Genomic DNA, 22,486 nt, shown 5'->3' on the forward strand with positions numbered 1-22,486 from the left:
TAACAATAATCTATTTTATAACAATAATCTATTTCACATAAAGGGGAAAGCTTGTTCTAAGCAAACTGATACTCTGTTTACGAGGTTTGATACTCCTCATGTGTCCACGTTAACTGTGCACTTACTGTTTCGGGGAGATAAACTGTGTGAGGAAGTAGATCAGTGAAGTACTGAAAGATACCACCACACAGGTCCAGGATGCCAGTTCGGAAGTTGAAATCTTAAACCCACACTGAGACTTAAAGTGTGTGTAGCAGGACCTCTTTGAAGAAAACTATAAAATATTAAAGGGAAGTGGAAACTTCACCTGGCTGAATGTGGACACGAGTCGAGCCACACACAGAGCTTCTGAGATAAACCCTCTTTTTCTCTCGTTATCTCTCCCTGCCTCACTGTCCCTGTGGGTTTTTTCACTGATCTGAGGGTAAGAGAGGCATCATTCAGGTTTACGCCTCAAGAGTTTAACATTGATAGTGCCTCTTTAAGATGTATGTGCCTGTGATACCTTACAATCATATAATCTTTTATGTATGTTGTGTTCTTTCATTTTGAACAATTCTACACAAAAAAGCCATTGTTGGAACTGTGGGACTTTTTGATAGCAACAGAAAATTGATCAATGACGCCTTTTAACCCAATAGTTCCTGACCTATTGGCTTTGGTCCACTTCTTCTTGCAGGGCTGTTTAAAGTTGCCGTTGAGTCTGTATTCCAAATGTAATGTTTGAAGCATGTGCCACTTCAGTTACACACCAAATAAACCTTTATACTTTATACTAAAGGAACTACACTTTTTGGGGAATTTTGCCCATCATTCAAATCGTTATGTGAAACATGAACATAGATTTATTTCCATTTTCTGTGCATTCTCACATGGGAAAACATGTTAATATGAGCTATCTGACAATGGACATATTTTGGTGCTAAAGCCCTCACAAATACACCCTCAAAAACAACAAGTGTTCCATTTATTGGAGCACAAGTCTTCCAATGAGAGCGGACATTGTATGTGTTGTTGCTGTATCTGTGCTGCTGTTGTTGACTGAAGTAGTGTAAGCTCCTGGTGAGCCGTGACTTGTATATGAAATCAATACACCTAGGGAAGGCATTTCGGTAATCATCAAAGTATGGCAAGATACAGAAAGTATTATCTTATCATCGGTGTACTTGTTAATGCATGATCACAATATGTATATCAAACCATAAAATATTGTTGCATATTGTTATAGGTACGTCCTGATGATGTGCATAATTATCTAGCTCATTCTAACTTTTGTCTTGTTAAAATGTGCAGAAAAGCCAAAGAAACATGTATTCATGTTTCCCATAAGGATTGTAGATTATGGGAAAATTTCCCAAAAAAGTGCAGTTCACCTTTAAAATGTTTTAATGAACCATTTATATGCTTTCATCAGTCAAAGTTTTGTTATGACTATATACTTTGTTTTCAAGTCTCCAGCAGACAATCAAATCCAGACTATCGATTTTCATTTGAATGAATTTCAGTGATAGATGACCAACGAAAGTAACCATTTATTGACATATATTGTACATGACACATCGACTCATGATTCATTCATTTTCTACCGCTTAGGCAGGGTACACCCTGGACTAGTTGCCAGCCAATCACAGGGCACATATAGACAAAGAACCATTCACACTCACATTCATACCTATGGACAATTTGGAGTCACCAATTAACCTAGCATGTTTTTGGAATGTGGGCGGAAACCAGAGTACCCGGAGAAAACCCACGGGGAGAAAATGCAAACTCCACACAGAGATGGCCGAGGGTGCAATTGAACCCTGGTCTCCTAGCTGTGAGGTCTGAGCGCTAACCACTCGACCGCCATGCAGCCATCAACTCATGATGCCAATTCAAATTCAAAGCACTTCAGGTAGTTACTACTGCAAGGACACCACTTAAGTCAGGTCCGTCAAATCTCTGTCATGTCATGAGTCACTCCCTGGCTCCACCTGAGCACCGGTGTGTGGTTGGAATGATCGCTGTGTGTAAATGATCCACCCTGAATCGATCCAGACTGTCAGCATAGACCAGACATTCACCTCTGCCTGTTATCTGTAATGAAGCCTGCCTCGGTCACGGAGGCAACCGCAGCCTTCCCTAGTTCGTCAGCTCCAGTCACAACCTACTGTTGCAGAGATGAATCACCTATGACTCCCTGCAAGTTCTTGTCTAAAGTCAGGCGTAACTTTGTGGAAATTAAGAGCAGAGGGATGTCAGTTGGCTTATATTGCATTAATAGGTTAAATCTATGGTGACCTTATTTTTGGTGAAGCGGTGTGATAATTGGAAGTCCTGCACAGCATTGGGGATTACCGTGTTTATCCTCCTATAATCCCCATAAACATTAAGACACAGTGAGCTACATGCTGATTGGCTTCAGGCAAAAGCAGTCAATCAGAGAGTGATAAATAGCCTCCTGGCTTTCCATGCACATGAAAGAAGGCTACCTTCTGCCTTGGATTTTCCTTTAGCACCTTGTGAAATAAATGAAAATGTCATTACTGGATACTACGGAATATACAAGAAGGCCGAATTACATTTGTAGTATTAACACTAAAGCACTACCTTGAATCCGTTACACACTCATCGTATTTTGGATGAAGTTTATAACTTTAAATTAAAGTGGAATTTTTATGGAAGTCATTCAAATAAACATGCAGTTCTTTCCATAACTCCCAAGTCGACAATCACAAGTGTAAACATTTATCACATGCCTCAGGCCTGTGGTTAGGATGACTCCTTTGGCACACAGGAGGCCATTCTGCCATGTTGCATATTTGTCCATTCAGACAGGCGAATGGCCCAAATTCCTCAAGCAGAACACATTTAGGAAGGCGTGTTGTGAGGACTTCATGTTTGCAAATGACTTGCAACTACTCACATAAAACCTGCTACCTGCTCCTGATAAAGTTACTGGTTGAAACCCAGACAAGTGCTGCTGTTGGGCTCCTCCAACCAGAAGCGGGGTGGGGAGACAAGCTGTGCGGTGAAATGGGGGAGGGTAGCGAGGACTGCGTGCGTTTTCCACGTTTGGTGCGACGCCACGATAAGGAGACACTAGAGCTTGTTTACATGCAGCAATGGGAAAACAAATTGAAAATTCCTGCCAGGCCGCAGATGCATATCAAAGCAGGATTATTTTAGAAATAATCATCCATGCCACAAACTGTCACCCGCTAATCTCCACTTTGTTAGAATTCAAATTACTTTCCCATGTTTACATTGCCATTACTGCAAGGGCAGGGGCCAGACACTCTATTGGGGCCTTATTTGCACAAGAGTAGCAATAAAATACTGATAAAATAAGCCTGCCATAAATATTCCAGAACAGAACGAATGCCCAGGTTCTGTTAGCGCAATAGGAATATTGAATAGGAGAACCTTTTGGAATAATGGAGTCCAAAAGCACCTATCAAGGAGTAGCGACAAACGGCTTGCAGATTGAATTTGTGATGGCCTGACAGACAGCAAAAGCCAAAGCCAATCATAAATCCTACAAAAGCTATATTTCCATTAAGTTGTACAGGTCAGTTGGATACTGATTGACTGGCTGCCCAACGGATGGGTAAAATGGTTTAGGTCTGATATTTTGGGACCCTTCACAATGGAAACTAAATATAATGAATATAGACTTAATCAAACTGCACCGCTTTCTTTCAACAATGCCAAAACCGAATAGACTAGTCTCTGATTATCTTCCAGCTAGCCCTGAACATGTCAGACTAAACTGGACTTTACAAAGAAGAATTGAACCGCATCAAGTTTGAACCCTTGTCAGCGGCAGAGGCGTCGCTGGTCGCTGGATCAGGTTGCTGATGTCTACCACTTCTAGCTGCGCTTGCACTGAAGGCAGACACACTATCCCGTATCCACCACTGTCAGTCACAGAGTGGAGTTGTCTCCAACATAGGAGCATCAGCAAGCTTCAGTTCTGGAAAGAGCCGTGGAAAAACAGTATGACTGCAAATCTAACCAATCAATGGGGCTTCTCCTTAAGTGAGAACAGAAGTGCCCACCAACCACTTATCATGTATCAGAAACGCCACAAATTTACTATGTAAAATGCAATGCAATGTAAAAAAAAAAAAGTTGCACGTCAAAAATCAAACACAAAGGAATATGTGACATAATTCAGTTCACAGTTCCACATGTCCAAAAGGAGTAGGAAGAAGCCCATCTTATTCACATCTATTGCAGTACATCAATCTATTGCAGTAAACAGGAAACAAATAAAGTTTCCTGTTTTCCAGAGAAAACAAAGAAGTGATAAGATGTGTAACCATATGGTGATGTGATTAAGATTTTTGTTCACAACCATAATAAATAATGATCATATATTAAGTATTATAATATAATATTAAGTATTAACATAAGACAGAAGTTGAAGATTCTTCTTCCTTGTATTTTTCAAACATCAACTGCTTGTATTATTTTTCTTTTTGCAGTGCATTTAGTAAAGATTTCTTTTATAGTTTTTACCCCATATCTCCACTCACTAAGTTACAAATTGTGTTATCATTATGGTATTGAGAAAGTATTTATTTATCTGTACTGAACTCAAAACTTCAGCAACGCAAAATGCTACAAAATTGAGAGCAGTGAGGCATACAAGTGTATTCAAATGACATGCTGAGTACAACAAATTCAGACATGTTGGCAGGTCCGCACTAATATTGGCAGTTCTCCCTGCCCCACACTCCACTATTTGACAACCATTGGTTTTAGTGTGATGTGCAGAGTTTCATTACATGTGATATTCATACGAGTTAGTCTGTTTGACGCAATTTTAAGGCAAAATAAGGTCCGGACCTTACTCAATTTTAATTGCAGACCCCTGCCCTATAGTGACAGTTACAAGTGGCCCTCTGAGGGCAGCTATAACTGTAATGTGGCCCCTAAATGACATGAGTTTGACACCTGCTCTAGGGCCATCTTGCATATATTCACTTATATCAGATTTAAAGCAATTAGCTTCTTGTAAAGTAGTGCCCCCTTACGTTTCATTAGTGATGCCATCAGTGTGTAGGTTTTTCTCAAATTTGGTCCTAGTCAGAGTCTATTTGTCGTTTGGCCATGCTGTCTCAGAGGCTGCCCATATCGTTCCCTGAAGGATAGAGGATGTGCCTTGTGGTTGAAACCACACTGCACGACAGACATAGAGGAGACACAAAGGAAGCGACCCTGATCCATGGTTTATTCCAGCAATGCTCACCCCAAACACCATCTCACAATCTCCTCAAAACAGGAAATGTATTGTAAATGTAGCAGGAAAAAACACTTTTGGGGATGGATGTCCATAAGGCCTCCTATTAGACACATTTAACTAGGGATGCACTTTTTTTCCAAGCCAACACTGATATAACATCCTGCTTCTTAAGACCAATACCAATACAAATAACTTATTTATATATATTTTTTAGATTTAAATATAGATTTAACTTTTGTGCACACTTGAAGGTACAAACAACTTAAAGTTGGATTTGTACCTGTAGATCATTATGATATCACTACAGACAAAAGCTGTTATCTTCAACAATGGTAAAGGTTTGCGCAAAAGTGTGTCAGTGCCCTAACTGTGTTTTTTTGTGTGTGCAAGCAATCAGACAAATGGGCTGTCTGGAAGTCCTCGGGAGAGCTTGGGAGTATGACCAATCACATACCTGGAGGAGGGCCAGGGGTAGGGTAAATTAAACCGACCATTTGGGTGGGAAGCAGGAAATCCATTGAAACACTGCAGAAAGAGGTGCAGAATCTGGAAGATCTAAAAAGCTTTCTGTGTGGGTTATCGTGTGTAGGTGCTCTTCAGGAGTCCACAACTCAATACAAAGGGACAAAAATTTGAATAATAGGTCTCCTTTAATGTAATTAGTTAAGCATGTGCAAAAACAGGACCATGACTAACTGATGAAGTTATTTAGGTCACATTGTGGGACTGGATCTGTGATGTAAAATGTATCGTCTGAAACATAAGTGATATCTTCGGCTTTGCTGTGACTTTGCTCTTATGTTCCCCAGCCCTTGCCTGAGGCAGCAAACGGCTTTGCTCACTAGGGGAGGGAGGAGAGGGGTCCATGGTGGCTTGGGAGGCAGGGAGCAGACAGAGGTAGGTTAGATTAGCTTTGACAAGGTAAGGCTTTGAACAGGAGCCGGTTGGAGTATTTATTCTCAAACAGCTCACCTTAAACTGATGACAATGGTGTAATGCTCACCTTTTTAACCACATGCTTTGTCTCTCCTTCAAACTCATCATCTTTTTTTCCTAGAGCTATCTTTTTTTGTTACATTGAAACAAAAGAAAAACTAATAGCAGTACATGCATCACGTTTGTGGCTGACTTGACCTTGTAATGAAACCAAAAGGAGCTCACGCTAGTAAGCGCAACGTTCACACAAACATAACAGGAAACTACTTTTCACACATGTGAGACTGACAGATATATATAGTCTAGAGAACTACGAATAGGTTATGGTGAGATATCGCTGCCATGGCAGGAAGGAGTTGAAATAGATACCATCCCTTCCGCAATGCTGGGAAGGTGCAGCTCATATCTGACAATCACTTTAACTAGGAAAACAAATATGACTTTAAGACTCGACACAAGTAGAGGGCACACTGACTCACTCTAGAGCAAGTGTGGGCAAACTGTGGCCCGCAGGCCACATCATAGCCCGCCAAGTGTCTTAATCCGGCCCACCAGGCATATGCAAATTCCTCTTTTTTTAAAAACCTTTACGTATACTTGTACAAAGTAACCTACCTATTGCACCATGTGAGTATACAAACAAATATGTATGCCAAAAAATGTGTATATTTTCCTGCCACAAGGCATGCTGGATAGCTTGTGGTACTCTTTCTCCCAACATTTCGCCATAGTTCTCACATTTAACATACTCTTGAGATCCAGTTTTATTGTTCATAGTTCATATTTTTGTTGCAGCTAAGCTACACATCATGTCTTGCAGGCATTTGGAAATAACAGTTTTAAGCTATGCATTATGTTTAGTGCTAAGTGGTTGATTTATATGATGCGTTAACTTGCTTTGAATGTGTTGTGTTTTGGTTTCGTTGCACTGTGAGAAAGTCTGTCATTCCGTTTGATGCCACCTATATGTAGACATCCCTGCCGCCAAATGTTTAACCCAATAAGGCCCAAAAGAAAAAGTTTGCCCACCTCAGCTCTCAAGTCATCCACATGATGATTCATTCAATAATGTTGATACTTTCTTATCTCGTATTTTCTTTTCTTCTACAAACTGTGACAACTCTAGCCACAAACTGAGACTGCACACGTTCTTGACCATATTGTAATCTGAGAGACATTGAGGACCTAAAAGCACTCTGTGTACTTTTATTTTCATTTGAGTAGGGTGAGAGAAGTTGCTTCTTCTCTTTAGGTGCAGCGTGGCAGCGTTGGTGTGGCTGCTTCTCATCCATCAACATATCTTTATAGCTCTAAAAACAGCACATTCAGGGCAATTCAATACATGAGTCCCTCATTTTACTGCAGGATTTAGGCAAACAAAATAACTACGAATAAAACATCTTCTGACAACGCCCACAAATGCACACTGCTACACAGTTTTAGTGTATTGTAGTGCACTGTTACAACCCAGCTAATTAATCGTCTGGACAGTTTGCTGAGTCTTTCTTTTTTTGGCTTCAGTTATTTTCGAGTGAAGCTTAAGTTAGCGTGAAGTACTACAATGTCTGTGGTGATAGAAACTTTACAGGCAACCTCCCCTGTCCTCTGTCCTGCAGGTGTGGCCAATCACACACAAACCCACTCCCACATAACTGTGAACCTCAATGTGCCCACTTAACCACGAGTTTTCACTGGAACTCCTCTTGACTTTGTCAGTGTTTAAAGTAGAATGATAGAGTGACTGCATCGCCAGTCACTGCAAAACCAGTTTATATATATTATTATTTGGGCTATCAAATGAGAATCAGATTAATCACAGTTTTTACATTAGTCACCATTTGTAACTATGTTTTAAAGATGCCAATGTTTAATGTTTTTTTATTAACAGAAATATAAACACCATGGCATTTGTATGTTTTAGCAGTGCCAAATGAATTGAATTTTTAAATTGTGCTAAAAAGACACAACACATTCTGAAAGTCTTCTTATGTAACACGAATCTCTTTAATAGTTGCAGAACACTTGAATCACATACTAACCGTATCATTATGAGCAATGAGGGGTTGCATTCAAATACACCACGTAATTTAAATTCAAGTCATATGCTTTGAGTGTGTTTTCTATGATTTCTGAGCATACTTAAGTCCTGGTAAGAATACCCTCTTATAGTTTTTCTTTTGTCTTTCTGTTTATTTTGAGTTTGGAGTGTCCGTGAATACAACTTGCTTGAATGTGGTTAGAATGAGGAAGTGTTGTTCAAAGGACCATTGGTCTAAAGATGTACTTTCAAGTAAATAGTATACAGCATGGTGTTGGAATTGTACTGCTGTTGATGTGTTCCGGTTATAATTAATTTACAAAGAGCATCAGGCTCTGTGTTGGACTCTACACTGTGCCTCCTTCTGTGGCTTGCAAAACATAACTTAATGAAATAAATAATTTAGTTATGGCCATAAGTTTGGCATCCCTAATTATTATTTGACTTCAGCATTGTTGAGCAGAGAGGGTGGTGGTTTGAGATAACAAAGTCAAAGAACGAAATTGCTCACACCTTTCTAGAAAACAGGGCCGAAACGGTCACAGCCCCCGTGCTCTGTTCCTGGGGGAGGCAGAGTGTGATGATGATGAAACGCCAGATGATTCACATTTTACTGTCAGAGGTTGTAAAGAGAACACTTGCTCACACGCCTTGAAGAAAACAGTACGACTTCAATACTGCGGCCTCTGTTGACTCACATCTCCTCCTCTGTGTCACTTGGGCAGTTTAGTCATGACAGCAGGGAAACACAACATGTATTTTTATTTTTTTTATTCCTGTAGCCATGAGTTTCGGTAATTGACCTGTTGTTCCCTCAGTTATGTTCCGATGATTTGCTTTGGGGCTTTGCAAATGTGTCTCTGTTTCCACTAGCAAGTTGGGTGCAGTCAAAAGCAGGACATCAAAGTCTGCACCATTACACTTTTGGGTATATGGAGAGGGGAGGTAGGCACCCTGTCATTAAATAAATACAGTTAGGACACTGATAAATTGTGCAGCTCTGATTGCAGCTTGCACGTCTGACTCTTCAACATGACCAAGTAACGTTGGAAAGGCATCTGACTCCAGCAACAGTCTGCCCCATATTTTTCTCTTCACCAGGAAATTGAAATTCCAACTCTTTCTGCCTGATGCTAGCCTCTTTAATCTATTTCGCTGTCCCTCAAACATTTCCTGGAAGCCATTGCTCTTTGCTAACCCAGTGAACTCTTTAACAAAACTGTGACATGGCTTCCTTATATAGGATGTTAGAAAGAACTCTCTGAAACCGAGCCTTCAGAGCCATCCCAAACTTCTTTCAGGGCTCACTTCCAAAATGAAACGGGTACATTTCGTCATTATCCGTATCCATGTTTTAAAAAAAAAAAATGCTCATTATGTATTCACTCTTCACGCTCTGTGATTGGCCAGTCACACACAGCGACCGCTTCTCCCAAGACACGCTGCAGCCACAGAGAAGCTCGGGTGCTTCATAAGGTGCAATTGGGAAGTTTACTTGATGCCGCATCAAGCATTCTGCATTTATGGCTGGCATAAAATATTACTCCCCTCTCAATATGTTGCAGTATGTACCTTGCAATCTTAAACTTGTTTCATTAAATACACTGTGTTTTTAACAGGACAGCGGGCACGATTGTACATCAGTCACTGACAGTGTTTTGTGTTTTTTTTTTGTCTGCTTGTTTCGGGTCCCTGTTCTTCATCAGCGCCATCTCAATAGACTGTGTTCTCATTGTGTCGAAACCTGTTTGTGCTCCTCACCTTGTCTCCGACTACACCAGCTCTCATTAACTCCTATAGTGTGAGGAGGTGGCGATGGTGAAGTGTGGGGAAAAAAAGGAAAAGGTTATAGACGTACCATGTTCGTTCTGTATTGCTCAACAGGCGATGAAGGCGTCAAACAGAAATTGATGGATCGATTTGTTGATTAGAAAGTTCAGTGTTTGTTGCACAAATGTTTTTGACTATGTTAAGATTCTCTGCCTTTTTGTTGTCTTTGCTATATGTATGTTATGATCCATGTCCTTTTGGCTTTATAATAGCTTGTGTATCTTTTAGGCCAAGCACTATCTGTCCAAACATTGATACAGTGATTCCAGAGTTTCCTCTTGTCACCCAAAGACCTAGCTGCTAAAACAAACACTGACAAATCAATCTGAGAAATGCCGCAGGTATGTAAAATATAGGAAGTAATTCATTCCTCACGTGAGCTTCTACCTCCACCTATGTTTTTACATTCATATCTGCCACTTCATTGCTCTTTGCACATGAACTGTGTAGACCTTGCCCATCTCTTAAACATTACAGTGCTAATAACTAAACTTCATTTTGCCTGAGTAGGCTGGGTTACCCACTCTGTGAATGGGAAGACGCATCTGAGATAAGAATGAGGTTTAAGCAAGCAGGCATCCTGTCCCCTGTCCCCCATGCTTTTCTAACCCCGACTCTGGGAGCAGCTGAGGGTCTGGAGGCCTGTGTCTTAATGGTCCCCCAGGGCGCATAAAGCTGCCAGGCCCATGATGCAGTGCACGCTTACTCCACTGACCATGTCACCAGGCACTCTTCCCCCCCACCCCTCTTTGAGTGCTGCTCATGTCAAGTGAGGGTGCTCGCCGTTTGATGCATGTCTCATGCTGTAAAATTAAGATAACCAAAAAAAGGCGTAATTTTTCAACTCCTTCTGTCAACAGATTTACCATATGTCCTCTCTAGGAAGGGAATGAATAATGTGAAAGAATGTGAGTAAATAGGATAATAAAATGCTTTAATATTGGGCAGACAAAACAGATACAGTGCGGTGGTGTGCATACAGACTAAAATTTCATTTTAACATCTGGATGACGTAAAACTTTATTTATGGAAAAGCAAACCAGTACACAAGTTCAGGGCACTATTTTAGAAACTCACCTAAATTGTTTCTACACCTAGCAAGTCACTAAACACTATAGAGTCTGGAGGTTACATGAATCAAAACAAAGAACCAAACTCCAACATGAACATCGGTGTCTTATTAGTCAATGCAGATTGTTTTATTGTTTTATATTGATTGTAACAGTAGTGTGGTAGGGATTGAACTCAGCTGGATCAAGATACATTTTCAACCCAAAAATATTTCTCTCAGCTAGCATATACTACTAACAGTAGTTTAAAAGAACAGATTGTACAAAAAAAAGTTTAGATTAAACTGCCAAAAAAATGGTCATTAATTTTCATTCGTCCTAAACTAAATAACCCCAGGCTCACATCGAATCCATTACGGCTCCGTTGCGGCGGCTGGAAGCATTCCGTAAGATTGAAATCCCTGTTGTAGGCTCACACTAGCTCCGTGCATTGCAGCTCTGGCCATAGAGCATAACGGAAAGAATCTGTTTTGGTTCTTTTTTTTTGGATGCTGCAGACAGCAGAACACTCTCAAGCTAACAGGATATCAACATTGTACACTCCAAAAACAAATAAATAAGTAATTAGCAGTAAGTACATTTTCTGTACCGCTTATCCTCACAAGGGTCGCAGGCATGCTGGAGCCTATCCCAGCTGTCTTCAGGGTGAAGGCGAGGTACACCCTGGACTGGTTGCCAACCAATCAAAGAGTAAGTAAGTAAATAAATGCTATTTAATAATAATAGATATGGTTTTGTACTTGTATTGTTACTACATTGTATGAAGTCAAAAAGCACCAAAAAACAGAAGCAGATTTCTCAGCTGGAGCGGACACCCACTGTAGTACAAGCTGGACTGGACTGAGCCCAGTCGAACTACCATTCATGGAGTCAGTCACGGCTGTCTTGTATTCATCCAGATGTTGTAGAGCATACATACACACAAAAGCTGTCTCAGAGAGGAGTGCAACTATTTACATTCATGTTGTTGTGACGATAGGCTAGAAAAACAATGATAGCTGTAGGAAAAATGGTTTTGAAATGTTTTCAAATATACTAACATCCAGGATCAGCTTCCTGAAACAGATTACGTCCAACTTTTGTGGTCCAAGTCTTGGTAAAACTAGCAGGAAAATACCAAAGATTCCAGAGAGTACATTTATGGAAAAATCAATGTTGCAGCAGCTTGTGTGATCAATACAAACAAAGAAAATTGATCTAATGATCCTGCAACATAAATCTACAAAATATAGACCTCAAGTTTGTATGCAAAAGAACAGTAAAGCAAGTCTTCCCAGTCTCTTCCCACTATGGATGCTTCATACACATACAGGAATATTGTCATCGCATATATGTTACTTTTTACAGCCGGTCTCATACAATAAATAGCATTCCTTCAATAATGCAAGCTAAATATTTGTCCTATTGTGTTTTATGTGGTTGTTTTGAGGGTGGCATGATTTATGTTAAAAAAAAAAAAAAACGTGAACATCAGCAGTAGTTCAAATCACTGCTGCACGGTACCGTGAAGGAATTGAAAAAAAAAATGCCTTGCACACACTGCCCCCAGTGGTTAAAAAAACAGCACATTTAACCTGGCCAAATTTGATTGTCCAAGCCTATTCATTCACGCCGTGTGAATCAGAAGATGCTGTGATTTTAGGGACGTGTCATAGAACTCCAGCAAAGATTAAAAAAAGGGAAAAAAAGTAGAGATAGAAATGTGCTGTGCTTGTAGTTTATCAACACAAAGATCATCAAATGGGTGCACCTTGAGCGATTATTCCTAAATCCAGTGTCTTCCCAACTAACTTTTGAGTTTCAAAAGAAGAACGGTTTAAGTTTCAAAAGAAGAACGGTTTAAGAAGAGCACTGAATATGTATCCACAGCATGGCTACATGTACGTGGGATATCACACAGACTGGCTAATGAGCATTAACATTAGAGCTAAGAGATACACAGGTGAAAAGACAGAAGAAGGAACCTCCTGAGGATATTTTTCCCAAATGCTCCCTTTTTTCCTTCTCTCTTTTATTTCCTCCCCTTCAGACGATTAGCCAATAGATACCTCCCACCTATCCGCCCCACCTCTCCTCCTTTTCTCTCTTTTTCTGTCTGTGTGGTGCAATTAGCGCTCTCAATGAATATTGAAGGTATGGAGAAGAATGAGGCTTTTTAAGCTGTTTCTCTTCCGCTAAGACCACGCCGGCTCCACTGAGGGATGGCTGAGGGCTTCAACTAAATCAGGATGCAGTGCTACAGCAGCGGCACTTAGAGCCGAACAATCACTGATCATTTATTTAAACAGACTTATTTATTCATCGCCGTTTGCTGTTGCTTAGAGCTGTGATTATCTCACCGAGGATTATTCTCATGTGATTATGCTGTACCTTGAAGAAGAAAGCTGCTCTGAGCTCTTCAAGTGAATATGAATCCTTAAGCTTGCTTCACCAGGATAAATGATTATGTCAATCATACAACTACAGGTTGAAAGAATTTTGAGAAAATCATATCTGCCCCTGAAAAATAAAAGGTCATGCAGAAAAAGTGCTTCGGTCATGCATGATGTAACATGAGACCTCAGAATATCCCATGAATTTAAGTTTAGCACTATAAACGGTTACCTTGGCTTCTCTTTGTTTTTTTTTGTTTTGTTTTTTTTTGTTTTATTGCAATACCACTAAACCAAAGAGTACAAAGAAATGTGCAGCAGTGACCGTAGAATAAAAGTATTATTATCGCCACAAAAGTGCCAAAGTGATGTACATTTGTATAGTTCCATCTGTCATGCAAATTGGAGTAGTTTTATTTGATTAATTTCTGTATATTAGTTATATACACTATAGTATACAGCCGTTCACTCCTCTGTACATTTATATGATATGATATGATATGATATTATTAATATGATATTATTAATACATTTGTGTTAATACGTTTTACTTTTTTACACACACTCCTCACAAACTCAGAAATACAGTATTCAGCTTTCGGGTGAAAAATCCAAGATGAACCTGATGTTGACCTTTACAGGTGAACTTAATTTGACCTCTAAACTTTTGAATGCACATTTCAAGCTGTTCAATAATTTGGTTAGGTTTACACACCTTGCTGTTCTTGTAACAAGAGGCTGAACTCACAACCAGTATGTAATCCACCAATGTATGTGACAGTACATTGTCACAGAAAGGCATAAAGTATGTATTTTATATAGTATAGTATATCATTTTGTGTACCAAATACCCCTAACTTTTTGTGAGGTATTTAAACACACACAGTGTGGAAACATATACCTGTGCATGCATGTTGCTTTTAGGGTTGCACCGTATCTTTAATGTGCTCTATTTCTCAAAAACACACTCCAACTGCACACAAGCAAGTAAATACACAATCTATCTAACCAATAATCATACACAATGCAGGTGTTGGATACATGAAAATGACAAATGAAAAAAAAAACCTTGTTGCTGTGAAACATATCTGCTCTACCTTCCACTGTGACACACTGGTTTTGATGATTTAAGTTTATGAAGCAGCGCCCTGTATTTTGCTCATGCTCAAATACTGCAACATACACACAAACACAACACATACACACTGATCAAGGTAGGAAAGTATTGGTGTCTCCTACCACTTCCTTTCATATACCCGAGCCGTGTGGTAAGAGTCATAATGCAGTACATAAATGCACCTCACATCGACAGTGATGCAAATACAGGAATCGAACATGCAGAGAGCGGTTTCCAGGAAGCCACGTCTAACTGCTGTGAAACTGGCCACAGGCAGCAGCAGCAAACTCTTATCACCCATGTGTCTCAATGAACACAAAAGGAAACACATTCAGCTGCAGGCAGCCTCTGTACACCACATTTAAATAACAACCACAGCAGCAGGACAAGCCTCATGTATGGCACAAATCACATAAAGAGGGAATTAAAATCATGACAGAAAAAAAGAGCTAGCCTGCAACCAGAGAAGAGACGAGGCTACTGTGGGCCAAAGCCAGACCACAGTACGAGACAGGCTCCAGCTTTTGCTTTAAGGTCCATCAATGTTTAATGTGGTGGGGCAGTGAGGGGGCCAAGGCTGGGCTGTCATCCTCATAGAGGAGGTCAGCTGTGGAGTCAGTGAGTGCAGCTCTTGTTAAGGAGTTGACAGGAGACACACGAGGCATCCAGTGGAAACACATTAGAGGTCACAGTCTTTTGTCAAGCATTGACTCGGTAGCGCTGCTTTGCCTCTTTTAACAATGCTCATGCATCATGTATATCGTGAAACCTCCAAGATCAAAATCACCACTTCATTTCACCCTATGTCCATAGTTGTTTATCTATCACAGCAGTATGACAATTTTTTTTTTATTATTTATTATTTTTTTATTAGCACTTTAAAGATTTCAATGTAATTAAGAGTTTTGTTGGCATGCATTTTCTGAAAGAATGAAGTAAAATAAGCATTCGATATTTCCACTCAAAGTCACCTTAGATGTGATGTTGAAATATAAACACCACCATCCTGACCTTCATTCAAAAATTCTTAATATGCATGAGGCATGAGTAAGGACACTACAGTGATACTCGTGCACAATAAACTCAATAAACTGAATCAAATTATTACATCCTAAACTGTCAAAAAAATGCATCATGGCCATGTGTCTGCTGTCAAAAATGTTTATGGTTGAGCTCAAGGCTCATAAATTTAAGGCTGTTTGTGAAAGGACATCCTGCCATGATACACACACAACAGCAGCCTGCGGTCTGACAGACGCCTGCTCTGTGATCAGCGCAGGAAAAAGTCTGTTCTCCTCGGGTCCATTCTCGTGACAGTGGGATACACTCCGCAAAAGACATAAACCCACAGGGAACCTCCCATGTACAGTCACCTGCACACATATTACCCCCACAAGCTATGATTACCAGGACTCGAGTCTGCCTTCACTGTCATTGGGGCCATCAGGTGGTGTGTATTTTGGCGGGGAAGAACAATTTAAACACACTTACTTAGTGACCTTCATCTGGTACGTATCTGGTGTGGCTGCAGGGTTCAGTCGGTAGAAAGGATAGACGATTTGCGAGAGTGATAACAGAGATAGTAAATAGTAGAAACGGTGAGGCAGAAATATGAACAAAAACTTCCTGGAACCTATAAAGTTGATTGACTTGTACAATTCTGACTAAAATATCTGGAGAAAAATATCCTTGTAAAATCGACCTCATGGAAGATCGGAAGCCTTCAAAATATGAGCAAATCAGAGGTCCTGCAATTGATTGTCTTTGAGGTTTACATACTGTACATTGCAGTATTTAACATAATAACCTGGGTGGTATGTCATCAAGTGATGTCAAATATGCCACGTGTGTTTAGGAGTACAAGGTGGGAGACTGAGAGCGAAAAGGAAAGTGAGGGAAAGTGCTGACTCTGACACCAGCTTTGTGTTGCTAACACAAGAACCAATTAGCTGGAAGCCAGCTTCCGTTGCCTGTGCTGTTACAGGACCTCATCTGGGAGTCCCCAGGGCTGACTGCAACTTTGGGTCTTTGGTGCCCTACACTGTATTAGCAAAGACACAGACACTCTGCAGACATTCTGTAGACTTGGGATGGGTATGATAAATTTATTTTAAGATGTTATAGATATAATGTCGGTATCAATGGCGGTTATGTTGTGTCTTCAAACAAAGAAAGCATATAAAATATTTTGCAGCAACCAGCAGAGGGTGCAATTATTTCAAACAATTTATCATTTAAAACGTGTTAAACAAAGTTTGGCTGTTTGGCAACAAAAGTTGATGCTTTGGAGTATTGTGTATACAGCTATGAGTGGCACTGGGTAGAATGTCAATGAAGCTGGAAAAGTTAGTGAGATGATAGGTCTGCATGCATGCAACTCAAGTACCCACAGTGGGACAACAGCTTGCCTGACTGTCACTAGACTGCGTTCACACATCAAACTGCATTTCTCAACAAGAATCAGTTAGCTCTAGTTCCTCGGATTCTCAGGTTTTGCCTTTTCACTTTTTCATGTTTCGGGAATAGTAATAGGTAGAATAGATAATTGGTTGTTACGTTCACAAATCATTTTCTACTACAAATCCTATGGCACAACATGCAACTTTAACGATCAATGATCAAGGACAATTATTTGAATTACCATGATCATGGATGAACAGAGATGTGAACTGGTCTTCTCGACAAGTGGTGTGATGGTTCCCATTCCTTAATGACAAGCGGCAACCCAAATTGGGGAAATTCTTCAACTCCTTTTATTTCTAATGAAAAGACAATAAAGTGCAATTTGAAATTGACTTAGTCCAAAATAGCACTATGCCAGCATAAAACAAGTTTAATGATCATTCCAGGAACAATAAGGTTTTATCCACAAACTCCATCCATTTGTCCATTTTCTACTGCTTATAGGCCCAAACTTCCATCTCCCTGGCCACTTCGTCCAGTTCTCGAGGCGTTCCCAAGCCAGTTGGGAGTCTCCAATGTGTCCTCGGTCTTATCCGAGGCCTTGTATCAATCGGACATGCACTGAACACCTCACCAAGTAGGCCTCCGGGAGGCATCTTGACCAGTCACCACATCTGGCTCCCCTGGATGACAAAGCTTCTCACCTTATCTATGAGGGAGAGCCCATCCACCTACTTGTCAAACTCATTTTGTGTCCTTTTCAGTCACTCCCCAAAGCTGATGACCGTAGTTGAGGGTTGGAATGTAGATTGACCAGTAAATTGAGAGCATCATTGCAGATGCCGCACCAATTCACGAGTCGATCTCATGTTTCATCCTTCCCTTACTCATGAACAAGACCCCAAGGTATTTCAACTCATCCACTTGGGGCAGGAGGTCATTCCTGACCCGAAACTGACCCGGAACTCTACCCTTTTTTGGGTGAAACCGATGGACTTGGGCTTGATTCTGGTGTTGATTCTCATCCCTCTTCATACTCTGATGCTAACCAATCCAGTGAGAGTTCAAGGTCACATTTTCGATGAAGCCAGCAGGACCACATCATCAGATGTCCAATCCTGCAGCCACCAAACCGGAACCCCTAAACTCCCTGGCTTCTCCTAGATATTCTGTCCATAAAAATTAATGAACAGAATCAGTGACAAAGAGCAGCCTTGGCGGAGTCCAAACCTCAACGGGTCCAACATATTGCCGGCAATGTGAGCCAAACTTTGACACCATTCATACAGGGAATCAACAGCCTGAATTCGCTGGTCCCCACATAATTCCTCAAGGAACATGGTCGAATGCCTCACAAACTCAAAAATATTTTTTTTTGGAACTGGACTTGGACCTGGATGAGTGGTGAAACAACTTTAAGCAAATCAAGTCAGTCCAGTGGCCCTGATTCAACTCTTCAGAGAACAAGAAGTGCAATTCAAGCTATGTTTGTATATACTAATTGAACTTTTATTCTGATTAACTAAATTTTTTTGTCGGACATCTCCTTGTCTGAGACAATAGTTTGTACTGGGTATGAAACACCTCCAGTCAGCTTTCCCATCATACTTCAGAGTCTTCATTGTGAGAAAAATGCCCCCATGCAACACAACATGAGCTGCAGCGGTGAAATGCTGCCTCTCTCTTTATGGCGGGATTTTGGCACGCCCATGCCCCACTCCTGCTCACGGTACCCAGCCATTTATTGAAGCACACACCTTGTGGCAGTGTAGCAAATGAATAGCACAGACAAGAATGTAAAGTGAATTCACAGACATCGCAACCCACGACCCACTCGTTGATAATCACTGGTCTGGACAAACAGGCACACATCTGCATCTAAACTATATGGTTAACTTGTATACAATACTTTATAATACTACATATAATGGATTACTACATTTAATTAAGAGGAATTAAATGGAGAAATAAACGTAATATGCTTCTTCTCAGGTCACCAGTTGAGGTTTCATCAAATTAAACCATATGTATTTTGTGTAGTCCAACTGATGAATAAAACCTATCCAAGAGAATCGATAGAGCAGGTAGCTGTTGAGATCATTGACAGTAACTGACCAAGTAAAGCGACCCATCATATGTGTTTTAACTGTTAAATCACCTCAAGTATCACTATCACATTTCCTTCCAGGTAACACATGTGTTTCACATGTTCCACAGAATAAACCTCAAGCCAAGCCTATTTAAACTATAGAAACAAATGTTGCGCAATGTACTTGCGCAAGTGAGACCCCGCGACCCCACGCCTGTGTGCACTTATGTATGCATGCATGCATACACACGTACACCTTGCTGTCCTGCATAAAGAGGGCAGCGGGTGACGCAGACTTTTTATGACACTTATTGATCCTGTGGAGCGCCATAAAAACTATCCCCAGACAGACAACAGAAATAACTGTAACCATATAACAGCTTCCTGCCTGGGGAACAGATCCCACTGAGCAGCCACGTGACTCAACTATTTCTGGAGTGGTAGAACCAAAGCCGGTCCAATACAAGCATTAGGCACACACTCCTATATGGGACAAGACAAAAGAGTGGTATAGAGCCATTTAGGTTTGGGCTCAATTTCAGGAGAATGTATGCATCAAGCTGTGGAAACATCTCAGAATATTACAGAGCATAAAGGTTCACCATTGCCAATGTCCATATAGTTTCCGCTGTCCTTTTCAATGTTGAAAGCAGAGCATAAGGTACCATTACATTCTAATCAATCATGTCCGTGTGTTAGGACATTAAAATAATCAATGACGTTGGCAGCTTTTCGACTGAAGATGTTCAAAGCTGAAAGCATGGAAAGAGAACATCTATTGGGGTAGAAAACAGACATGATGTGTGGAATAGTAATCATTAACATCGGTTTCCCGTTACGGTGGAATCTCGAAAGTTTAATAAGCAATCATACAAAGATCATAGAGCTGAAGCCACCATTGTGCATGGCACCTTGTCAAAGTTTAGCTGGGGGAATAGTTAAAATTATGTGATTGTATTGAACTCCAATAAGGCAGTATAGAGAACCTCGGTTTTCGAACATCATAAATTTTGTATGATTCAGGTTTTACGGATACTGGTCATTTAGATGGGTGAACAGATACAGATACAAATACAGATACAGATAGTGGTGTACTCGCTCATCCCCTGTGAGTGCAACTGTGTTACGTAACAAAACTGTGTTTACAAAACGTGCTGGCGTGTTAGCCTGTTCTCAACTCCACCCGAAAGTCCTAGTCCCCCAGCTCCTTTGCCCCTTTATAGTGTCACAAGCAGTTGACTGTGTAGTTCTTTGCTGACTAACAAAGTTACACCACAAGTCTCTGCTTTTTTTATTGACCGTGACGCCAAAATGGCAAAATAACCCACAGTGGAGCCCAAGAATTTTGCCAGTGCCAGCACTTTGATAATGAAGATGAGAAACACTATTGAATTCAAAAACTAATTCATAGCAAGGTGCAGTCCGTGTGGCTCTCTCCTACGTTTCTCCATCTCCGGGCCTTGCCAACAAAAGCATTAAATCAAAATAAAAGTGATGTTAAATATTATTGCATCCTTTTCATCCATTTCATTGACATTATTGCATGTGGAAGTAGTACTTAAAATGTTTGTGTTAATATCCTTGGGTGTCTGGAATGAATTAATTGAATTTACATTATTTCCTATGGGAAGAAGTGTTTCTGTTTTAGGTGGACCATTTGGAATGAATTAATAACAACTCTATTTTACTAAATTTGGATTCCAAGATGGAACCAAATGTTAATTTTAATGTGATGCCACTACACTAGGGTCCCAGAGATGGGAGGATCCCAGTGAGGATCTTAGAACTGTCAATGGAACTCATTGCATTGTAAAGTGGTAAACTGGCTGACAATGTGATGTAGTTGACAATAATAAATACATAAAATAAAATAAAAAACAATTTTACACCAGAAAGTGGCTTTGCTGGTTCCATCGTTGTTAGAATATGTTGTATGTCTTGGACAAACAGTATATCCAGCGTGCAATTACAATGATTCTAAAGCCGTTGCTTTAATGTAGATGTTGCAAATAGCAGGTGTGCGCCTGTGGTCCATCAAGTGAGGATAGCAGCATCATTGCATCTCTTAAAAACATGCCCGCGGGTGTTGGTGCATTTGCTATCCAAACAAGGAACCATCTACCAGTGACACCTGTGCTGTGCTTTAGTTGAGGCGTTGCAATTGCACCCTCAGACTTGTCGTGGCCTGAAAAACGAGCGTTTCATGTACTTGTGTTCACTGAGAGGCTTTCAGTTTGATTGTTTATGAGCGCTTCCTCTCCCTCACCATATGGTGCTGTTCACTTTTAATTATGATAATATCAACGTCTTTGTCTTGTATAGTCCATTTATGTAATAACATTTTCTCAGTGCACCACTCAACCACAAACACTCCCTCAAGCAAACACACACACACACACACATAGTAGAAACATAACCCATCAAATTCCCTTAAATAGCTTTGCAGTGTTACACTGCAAAACATGTTGAATAAAAGCTTTTTTAAAGCTGTAAATGTGTGCTATTAGATTCATTGCTACGGCGAGGCAAGTCACTATTTCTCTGTGTGAACAATTGGGCTGCCAGGAGAAAGAAATTGCTGTGGTAAAGCTGACTGTCATTAATAGTAAGCTAAAACACCGTGAGTACCTGAGATGAATTAGAAAATGACAGAGAAAGACAAATGGACATAACTGGGCTATAGGCTGGATGGAAGGGAGCTGAAAAGAGAAAGATACAGGCGTGAAGGTGAACAAGCATGTGGGGTTTTATACTGAAGGCCAAAGTGCTCAGTGTAAGAACTTCCCATCTGTACAAATGCTGACACACCTTAGGAAATATGAACAATTTACAGCAAATTTTGCCCATCACTGAGAAACAGTGGGTTACTCAATCCAGATTTAATGTCAGTGAAACTGAGTGGAAATTAACTCATACATGTTTTTATCTCTTTGTAAGCACTGAGGTTCTGGACTATTGTTTACTGCTGCCGTTGTTTTTCCTGCACTGACTGCATGAACAGAAAAAGGAAGGCATCAACGTCTAGGCAACTTGGGAGACAGTAGTGGCTGGCTGACCAAATCACTCGTAAAGGTTTTAAAAATTGAAAAAAATTGTGAGCTTTCTAAGTAGGCTCAAACACAATTAGACAATGCAACGCTTGGTAAATGCAAAAGAGGGAGAGTGAAATCGAAAACACACTAGTTCCTTGCTCTATAGCCTATTTCTGTACGCCAAGCCTTGTGCATCTATATGTGAAATAGATTCCTTTGCCATTCACAGTCCTTCACGCTGTTAGGTAGCGGCGTCCCGAAATATAAGGAGGGTACATGGAAGAATGAATGCAGATTAGGTCGAGCGCATAGGAAACGCACCTCTGAAGGAGGAGGAGGAGGAGTTGTCTTACTGGAGGAAAGTAT

General features: G+C 40.5%; 1 protein-coding gene and 1 long non-coding RNA gene across 3 annotated transcripts in view; one reads left to right on the plus strand and one right to left on the minus strand.

Moving 5' to 3' along the window:
• The window catches only part of LOC131139239 (uncharacterized), a 206,532-nt gene that overhangs the window by 52,554 nt on the left and 131,492 nt on the right, over window positions 1-22,486 (plus strand). The window lies entirely within an intron of this gene.
• The window catches only part of mafa (MAF bZIP transcription factor a), a 72,850-nt gene that overhangs the window by 30,738 nt on the left and 19,626 nt on the right, over window positions 1-22,486 (minus strand). Inside the window, exon 3 of one of the 2 annotated variants that reach the window (XM_058088629.1) lies at window positions 17,239-17,355. The exons of the other annotated variant lie outside the window; for it this stretch is intronic. The gene's annotated coding sequence lies outside the window, so the exon portion shown is untranslated. Of the gene's footprint in view, window positions 1-17,238; window positions 17,356-22,486 lie in introns of those variants that run through there. 2 annotated transcript variants of the gene reach the window in all.

Source organism: Doryrhamphus excisus, chromosome 12 (genome assembly GCF_030265055.1).
Source record: "Doryrhamphus excisus isolate RoL2022-K1 chromosome 12, RoL_Dexc_1.0, whole genome shotgun sequence".
In the NCBI taxonomy this organism is placed as follows: Eukaryota; Metazoa; Chordata; class Actinopteri; order Syngnathiformes; family Syngnathidae; genus Doryrhamphus; species Doryrhamphus excisus.